Source organism: Oryctolagus cuniculus, unplaced genomic scaffold, assembly GCF_964237555.1.
Source record: "Oryctolagus cuniculus unplaced genomic scaffold, mOryCun1.1 SCAFFOLD_43, whole genome shotgun sequence".
NCBI lineage: Eukaryota > Metazoa > Chordata > Mammalia > Lagomorpha > Leporidae > Oryctolagus > Oryctolagus cuniculus.
This window is the reverse complement of record NW_027208207.1, coordinates 1,081,604-1,090,493: the sequence shown is the minus strand read 5'-3', so window position 1 is coordinate 1,090,493 and position 8,890 is coordinate 1,081,604.

Genomic DNA, 8,890 nt, shown 5'->3' with positions numbered 1-8,890 from the left:
TTCTGGACATTCTCTATGGACTTTATGGTTTTGAATGCATTTTAGCATGTAAGTTTTTGTTTTCAGCTGGCAAACGCTAATTGGTTCCACCTGGAGTCAAATACTCCACACATTCGAGTTTTCCAGAAAGAAAGCTTCAGAAACCTGAGAAAACATGATATTTGTATTTGTAAACATGACATTGGATGCATTTGCCGAACAGGAAGATTGTGCTTTTCTCCAAAACCACTTTCACGGTGATTTTTTGGTTACATTTCACTTCAAAACTACAACAATTTGTCCAGATACTCCTGGATGAAAACAAAACTATCTGGTGTGTTGTGGCTATCTCAATCCCAGATCTTGCTACAGCCTCTGTGTGTGTTTGTGTTTTCTGGACATTCTCTATGGACTTTACGGTTTTGAATGCATTTTAGCATGTAAGTTTTTGTTTTTAGCTGCCAAACGCTAATTGGTTCCACCTGGAGTCAAATCCTCCACACATTCGCGTTTTCTAGGAAGAAAGCTTCAGAAACCTGAGAAAACATGGTATTTCTTTCTGGAAACATGACATTGGATGCATTTGCCGAACAGGAAGATTGTGCTTTTCCCCAAAACCACTTTCACGGTGATTTTTTTGGTTAAATTACACTTCAAATCTACAACAATTTGTCCAGATACTCCTGGATGAAAACTAAACTATCTGGTGTGTTGTGGCTATCTCAATCCCAGATCTTGCTACAGCCTCTGTGTGTGTTTGTGTTTTCTGGGCATTCTCTATGGACTTTACAGTTTTGAATGCATTTTAGCATGTAAGGTTTTGGTTTTAGCTGCCAAACGCTAATTGGTTCCACCTGGAGTCAAATCCTCCACACATTCGAGTTTTCTAAGAAGAAAGCTTCAGAAACCTGAGAAAACATGATATTTCTTTCTGTAAACATGACATTGGATTCATTTGCAGAACAGGAAGATTGTACTTTTCTCCAAAACCACTTTCACAATGATTTTTGGTTAAATTTTACTTCAAAGCTACAATAATTTATCCAGATACTCATGGATGAAAACAAAACTATCTGGTGTGTTGTGGCTATCTCAATCCCAGATCTTGCTACAGCCTCCGTGTGTGTTTGTGTTTTCTGGACATTCTCTATGAACTTTAAGGTTTTGAATGCATTTTAGCAGGACCCATTTTGTTTTCTGCTGGCAAACGCTAATTGGTTCCACCTGGAGTCAAATCCTCCACACATTCGAGTTTTCTAGGAAGAAAGCTTCAGAAACCTGAGAAAACATGATATTTCTTTCTGTAAACATGACATTGGATGCATTTGCCGACAGGAAGATTGTGCTTTACTCCAAATCCACTTTCACTGTGATTTTTTGGTTAAATTTCACCTGAAATCCACAAGAATTTGTCCAGATACTCCTGGATGAAAACAAAGCTGTCTGTGGATTTTTAGCTATCTCAATCCCAGATCTTGCTACAGCCTCTGTGTGTGTTTGTGTTTTCTGGACATTCTCTATGGACTTTACAGTTTTGAATGCATTTTAGCATGTAAGTTTTTGTTTTCAGCTGGCAAACGCTAATTGGTTCCACCTGGAGTCAAATCCTCCACACATTCGAGTTTTCCAGAAAGAAAGCTTCAGAAACCTGAGAAAACATGATATTTCTTTCTGTAAACATGACATTGGATGCATTTGCCAAACAGGAAGATTGTGCTTTTCTCCAAAACCACTTTCACGGTGATTTTTTGGTTAAATTTAACTTCAAAACTACAACAATTTGTCTAGATACTCCTGGATGAAAACAAAGATATCTGGTGTGTTGTGGCTATCTCAATCCCAGATCTTGCTGCAGCCTCTGTGTGTTTTTGTGTTTTCTGGACATTCTCTATGGACTTTATGGTTTTGAATGCATTTTAGCATGTAAGTTTTTGTTTTCAGCTGGCAAACGCTAATTGGTTCCACCTGGAGTCAAATACTCCACACATTCGAGTTTTCCAGAAAGAAAGCTTCAGAAACCTGAGAAAACATGACATTTGTATTTGTAAACATGACATTGGATGCATTTGCCGAACAGGAAGATTGTGCTTTTCTCCAAAACCACTTTCACGGTGATTTTTTGGTTACATTTCACTTCAAAACTACAACAATTTGTCCAGATACTCCTGGATGAAAACAAAACTATCTGGTGTGTTGTGGCTATCTCAATCCCAGATCTTGCTACAGCCTCTGTGTGTGTTTGTGTTTTCTGGACATTCTCTATGGACTTTACGGTTTTGAATGCATTTTAGCATGTAAGTTTTTGTTTTTAGCTGCCAAACGCTAATTGGTTCCACCTGGAGTCAAATCCTCCACACATTCGCGTTTTCTAGGAAGAAAGCTTCAGAAACCTGAGAAAACATGGTATTTCTTTCTGGAAACATGACATTGGATGCATTTGCCGAACAGGAAGATTGTGCTTTTCCCCAAAACCACTTTCACGGTGATTTTTTTGGTTAAATTACACTTCAAATCTACAACAATTTGTCCAGATACTCCTGGATGAAAACTAAACTATCTGGTGTGTTGTGGCTATCTCAATCCAAGATCTTGCTACAGCCTCTGTGTGTGTTTGTGTTTTCTGGGCATTCTCTATGGACTTTACAGTTTTGAATGCATTTTAGCATGTAAGTTTTTGTTTTCAGATGGCGAACGCTAATTGGTTCCACCTGGAGTCAAATCCTCCACACATTCGAGTTTTCTAAGAAGAAAGCTTCAGAAACCTGAGAAAACATGATATTTTTTTCTGTAAACATGACATTGGATTCATTTGCAGAACAGGAAGATTGTGCTTTTCTACAAAACCACTTTCACAATGATTTTTGGTTAAATTTTACTTCAAAGCTACAATAATTTATCCAGATACTCCTGGATGAAAACAAAACTATCTGGTGTGTTGTGGTTATCTCAATCCCAGATCTTGCTACAGCCTCTGTGTGTGTTTGTGTTTTCTGGACATTCTCTATGAACTTTAAGGTTTTGAATGCATTTTAGCAGGACCCATTTTGTTTTCTGCTGGCAAACGCTAATTGGTTCCACCTGGAGTCAAATCCTCCACACATTCGAGTTTTCCAGAAAGAAAGCTTCAGAAACCTGAGAAAACATGATATTTCTTTCTGTAAACATGACATTGGATGCATTTGCCGACAGGAAGATTGTGCTTTACTCCAAATCCACTTTCACTGTGATTTTTTGGTTAAATTTCACCTGAAATCCACAAGAATTTGTCCAGATACTCCTGGATGAAAACAAAACTGTCTGTGGATTTTTAGCTATCTCAATCCCAGATCTTGCTACAGCCTCTGTGTGTGTTTGTGTTTTCTGGACATTCTCTATGGACTTTACAGTTTTGAATGCATTTTAGCATGTAAGTTTTTGTTTTCAGCTGGCAAACGCTAATTGGTTCCACCTGGAGTCAAATCCTCCACACATTCGAGTTTTCTAGGAAGAAAGCTTCAGAAACCTGAGAAAACATGATATTTCTTTCTGTAAACATGACATTGGATGCATTTGCCGAACAGGAATATTGTGCTTTTCTCCAAAACCACTTTCACGGTGATTTTTTGGTTAAATTTCACTTCAAAACTACAACAATTTGTCTAGATACTCCTGGATGAAAACAAAGATATCTGGTGTGTTGTGGCTATCTCAATCCCAGATCTTGCTGCAGCCTCTGTGTGTTTTTGTGTTTTCTGGACATTCTCTATGGACTTTATGGTTTTGAATGCATTTTAGCATGTAAGTTTTTGTTTTCAGCTGGCAAACGCTAATTGGTTCCACCTGGAGTCAAATACTCCACACATTCGAGTTTTCCAGAAAGAAAGCTTCAGAAACCTGAGAAAACATGATATTTCTTTCTGTAAACATGACATTGGATGCATTTGCCGAACAGGAAGATTGTGCTTTTCTCCAAAACCACTTTCACGGTGATTTTTTGGTTACATTTCACTTCAAATCTACAACAATTTGTCCAGATACTCCTGGATGAAAACAAAACTATCTGGTGTGTTGTGGCTATCTCAATCCAAGATCTTGCTACAGCCTCTGTGTGTGTTTGTGTTTTCTGGACATTCTCTATGGACTTTATGGTTTTGAATGCATTTTAGCATGTAAGTTTTTGTTTTTAGCTGCCAAACGCTAATTGGTTCCACCTGGAGTCAAATCCTCCACACATTCGCGTTTTCTAGGAAGAAAGCTTCAGAAACCTGAGAAAACATGGTATTTCTTTCTGGAAACATGACATTGGATGCATTTGCCGAACAGGAAGATTGTGCTTTTCCCCAAAACCACTTTCACGGTGATTTTTTTGGTTAAATTACACTTCAAATCTACAACAATTTGTCCAGATACTCCTGGATGAAAACTAAACTATCTGGTGTGTTGTGGCTATCTCAATCCCAGATCTTGCTACAGCCTCTGTGTGTGTTTGTGTTTTCTGGACATTCTCTATGGACTTTACAGTTTTGAATGCATTTTAGCATGTAAGTTTTTGTTTTCAGCTGGCAAACGCTAATTGGTTCCACCTGGAGTCAAATCCTCCACACATTCGAGTTTTCTAAGAAGAAAGCTTCAGAAACCTGAGAAAACATGATATTTCTTTCTGTAAACATGACATTGGATTCATTTGCAGAACAGGAAGATTGTACTTTTCTACAAAACCACTTTCACAATGATTTTTGGTTAAATTTTACTTCAAAGCTACAATAATTTATCCAGATACTCCTGGATGAAAACAAAACTATCTGGTGTGTTGTGGTTATCTCAATCCCAGATCTTGCTACAGCCTCTGTGTGTGTTTGTGTTTTCTGGACATTCTCTATGAACTTTAAGGTTTTGAATGCATTTTAGCAGGACCCATTTTGTTTTCTGCTGGCAAACGCTAATTGGTTCCACCTGGAGTCAAATCCTCCACACATTCGAGTTTTCTAGGAAGAAAGCTTCAGAAACCTGAGAAAACATGATATTTCTTTCTGTAAACATGACATTGGATGCATTTGCCGACAGGAAGATTGTGCTTTACTCCAAATCCACTTTCACTGTGATTTTTTGGTTAAATTTCACCTGAAATCCACAAGAATTTGTCCAGATACTCCTGGATGAAAACAAAACTGTCTGTGGATTTTTAGCTATCTCAATCCCAGATCTTGCTACAGCCTCTGTGTGTGTTTGTGTTTTCTGGACATTCTCTATGGACTTTACAGTTTTGAATGCATTTTAGCATGTAAGTTTTTGTTTTCAGCTGGCAAACGCTAATTGGTTCCACCTGGAGTCAAATCCTCCACACATTCGAGTTTTCCAGAAAGAAAGCTTCAGAAACCTGAGAAAACATGATATTTCTTTCTGTAAACATGACATTGGATGCATTTGCCAAACAGGAAGATTGTGCTTTTCTCCAAAACCACTTTCACGGTGATTTTTTGGTTAAATTTCACTTCAAATCTACAACAATTTGTCCAGATACTCCTGGATGAAAACAAAACTATCTGGTGTGTTGTGGCTATCTCAATCCCAGATCTTGCTGCAGCCTCAGTGTGTTTTTGTGTTTTCTGGACATTCTCTATGGACTTTAAGGTTTTGAATGCATTTTAGCATGTAAGTTTTTGTTTTCAGCTGCCAAACGCTAATTGGTTCCACCTGGAGACAAATACTCCACACATTCGAGTTTTCCAGAAAGAAAGCTTCAGAAACCTGAGAAAACATGATATTTCTTTCTGTAAACATGACATTGGATGCATTTGCCGAACAGGAAGATTGTGCTTTTCTCCAAAACCACTTTCACGGTGATTTTTTGGTTACATTTCACTTCAAAACTACAACAATTTGTCCAGATACTCCTGGATGAAAACAAAACTATCTGGTGTGTTGTGGCTATCTCAATCCCAGATCTTGCTACAGCCTCTGTGTGTCTTTGTGTTTTCTGGACATTCTCTATGGACTTTACGGTTTTGAATGCATTTTAGCATGTAAGTTTTTGTTTTCTGCCTGGAAACGCTAATTGGTACCACCTGGAGTCAAATCCTCCACACATTCGCGTTTTCTAGGAAGAAAGCTTCAGAAACCTGAGAAAACATGGTATTTCTTTCTGGAAACATGACATTGGATGCATTTGCCGAACAGGAAGATTGTGCTTTTCCCCAAAACCACTTTCACGGTGATTTTTTTGGTTAAATTACACTTCAAAACTACAACAATTTGTCCAGATACTCCTGGATGAAAACTAAACTATCTGGTGTGTTGTGGCTATCTCAATCCAAGATCTTGCTACAGCCTCTGTGTGTGTTTGTGTTTTCTGGACATTCTCTATGGACTTTACAGTTTTGAATGCATTTTAGCATGTAAGTTTTTGTTTTCAGCTGGCGAACGCTAATTGGTTCCACCTGGAGTCAAATCCTCCACACATTCGAGTTTTCTAAGAAGAAAGCTTCAGAAACCTGAGAAAACATGATATTTTTTTCTGTAAACATGACATTGGATTCATTTGCAGAACAGGAAGATTGTGCTTTTCTACAAAACCACTTTCACAATGATTTTTGGTTAAATTTTACTTCAAAGCTACAATAATTTATCCAGATACTCCTGGATGAAAACAAAACTATCTGGTGTGTTGTGGCTATCTCAATCCCAGATCTTGCTACAGCCTCTGTGTGTGTTTGTGTTTTCTGGACATTCTCTATGAACTTTAAGGTTTTGAATGCATTTTAGCAGGACCCATTTTGTTTTCTGCTGGCAAACGCTAATTGGTTCCACCTGGAGTCAAATCCTCCACACATTCGAGTTTTCTAGGAAGAAAGCTTCAGAAACCTGAGAAAACATGATATTTCTTTCTGTAAACATGACATTGGATGCATTTGCCGACAGGAAGATTGTGCTTTACTCCAAATCCACTTTCACTGTGATTTTTTGGTTAAATTTCACCTGAAATCCACAAGAATTTGTCCAGATACTCCTGGATGAAAACAAAACTGTCTGTGGATTTTTAGCTATCTCAATCCCAGATCTTGCTACAGCCTCTGTGTGTGTTTGTGTTTTCTGGACATTCTCTATGGACTTTACAGTTTTGAATGCATTTTAGCATGTAAGTTTTTGTTTTCAGCTGGCAAACGCTAATTGGTTCCACCTGGAGTCAAATCCTCCACACATTCGAGTTTTCCAGAAAGAAAGCTTCAGAAACCTCAGAAAACATGATATTTCTTTCTGTAAACATGACATTGGATGCATTTGCCAAACAGGAATATTGTGCTTTTCTCCAAAACCACTTTCACGGTGATTTTTTGGTTAAATTTCACTTCAAATCTACAACAATTTGTCCAGATACTCCTGGATGAAAACAAAACTATCTGGTGTGTTGTGGCTATCTCAATCCCAGATCTTGCTGCAGCCTCTGTGCATTTTTGTGTTTTCTGGACATTCTCTATGGACTTTATGGTTTTGAATGCATTTTAGCATGTAAGTTTTTGTTTTCAGCTACCAAACGCTAATTGGTTCCACCTGGAGTCAAATACTCCACACATTCGAGTTTTCCAGAAAGAAAGCTTCAGAAACCTGAGAAAACATGACATTTGTATTTGTAAACATGACATTGGATGCATTTGCCGAACAGGAAGATTGTGCTTTTCTCCAAAACCACTTTCACGGTGATTTTTTGGTTACATTTCACTTCAAAACTACAACAATTTGTCCAGATACTCCTGGATGAAAACAAAACTATCTGGTGTGTTGTGGCTATCTCAATGCCAGATCTTGCTACAGCCTCTGTGTGTGTTTGTGTTTTCTGGACATTCTCTATGGACTTTACGGTTTTGAATGCATTTTAGCATGTAAGTTTTTGTTTTTAGCTGCCAAACGCTAATTGGTTCCACCTGGAGTCAAATCCTCCACACATTCGCGTTTTCTAGGAAGAAAGCTTCAGAAACCTGAGAAAACATGGTATTTCTTTCTGGAAACATGACATTGGATGCATTTGCCGAACAGGAAGATTGTGCTTTTCCCCAAAACCACTTTCACGGTGATTTTTTTGGTTAAATTACACTTCAAAACTACAACAATTTGTCCAGATACTCCTGGATGAAAACTAAACTATCTGGTGTGTTGTGGCTATCTCAATCCAAGATCTTGCTACAGCCTCTGTGTGTGTTTGTGTTTTCTGGACATTCTCTATGGACTTTACAGTTTTGAATGCATTTTAGCATGTAAGTTTTTGTTTTCAGCTGGCGAACGCTAATTGGTTCCACCTGGAGTCAAATCCTCCACACATTCGAGTTTTCTAAGAAGAAAGCTTCAGAAACCTGAGAAAACATGATATTTTTTTCTGTAAACATGACATTGGATTCATTTGCAGAACAGGAAGATTGTGCTTTTCTACAAAACCACTTTCACAATGATTTTTGGTTAAATTTTACTTCAAAGCTACAATAATTTATCCAGATACTCCTGGATGAAAACAAAACTATCTGGTGTGTTGTGGCTATCTCAATCCCAGATCTTGCTACAGCCTCTGTGTGTGTTTGTGTTTTCTGGACATTCTCTATGAACTTTAAGGTTTTGAATGCATTTTAGCAGGACCCATTTTGTTTTCTGCTGGCAAACGCTAATTGGTTCCACCTGGAGTCAAATCCTCCACACATTCGAGTTTTCTAGGAAGAAAGCTTCAGAAACCTGAGAAAACATGATATTTCTTTCTGTAAACATGACATTGGATGCATTTGCCGACAGGAAGATTGTGCTTTACTCCAAATCCACTTTCACTGTGATTTTTTGGTTAAATTTCACCTGAAATCCACAAGAATTTGTCCAGATACTCCTGGATGAAAACAAAACTGTCTGTGGATTTTTAGCTATCTCAATCCCAGATCTTGCTACAGCCTCTGTGTGT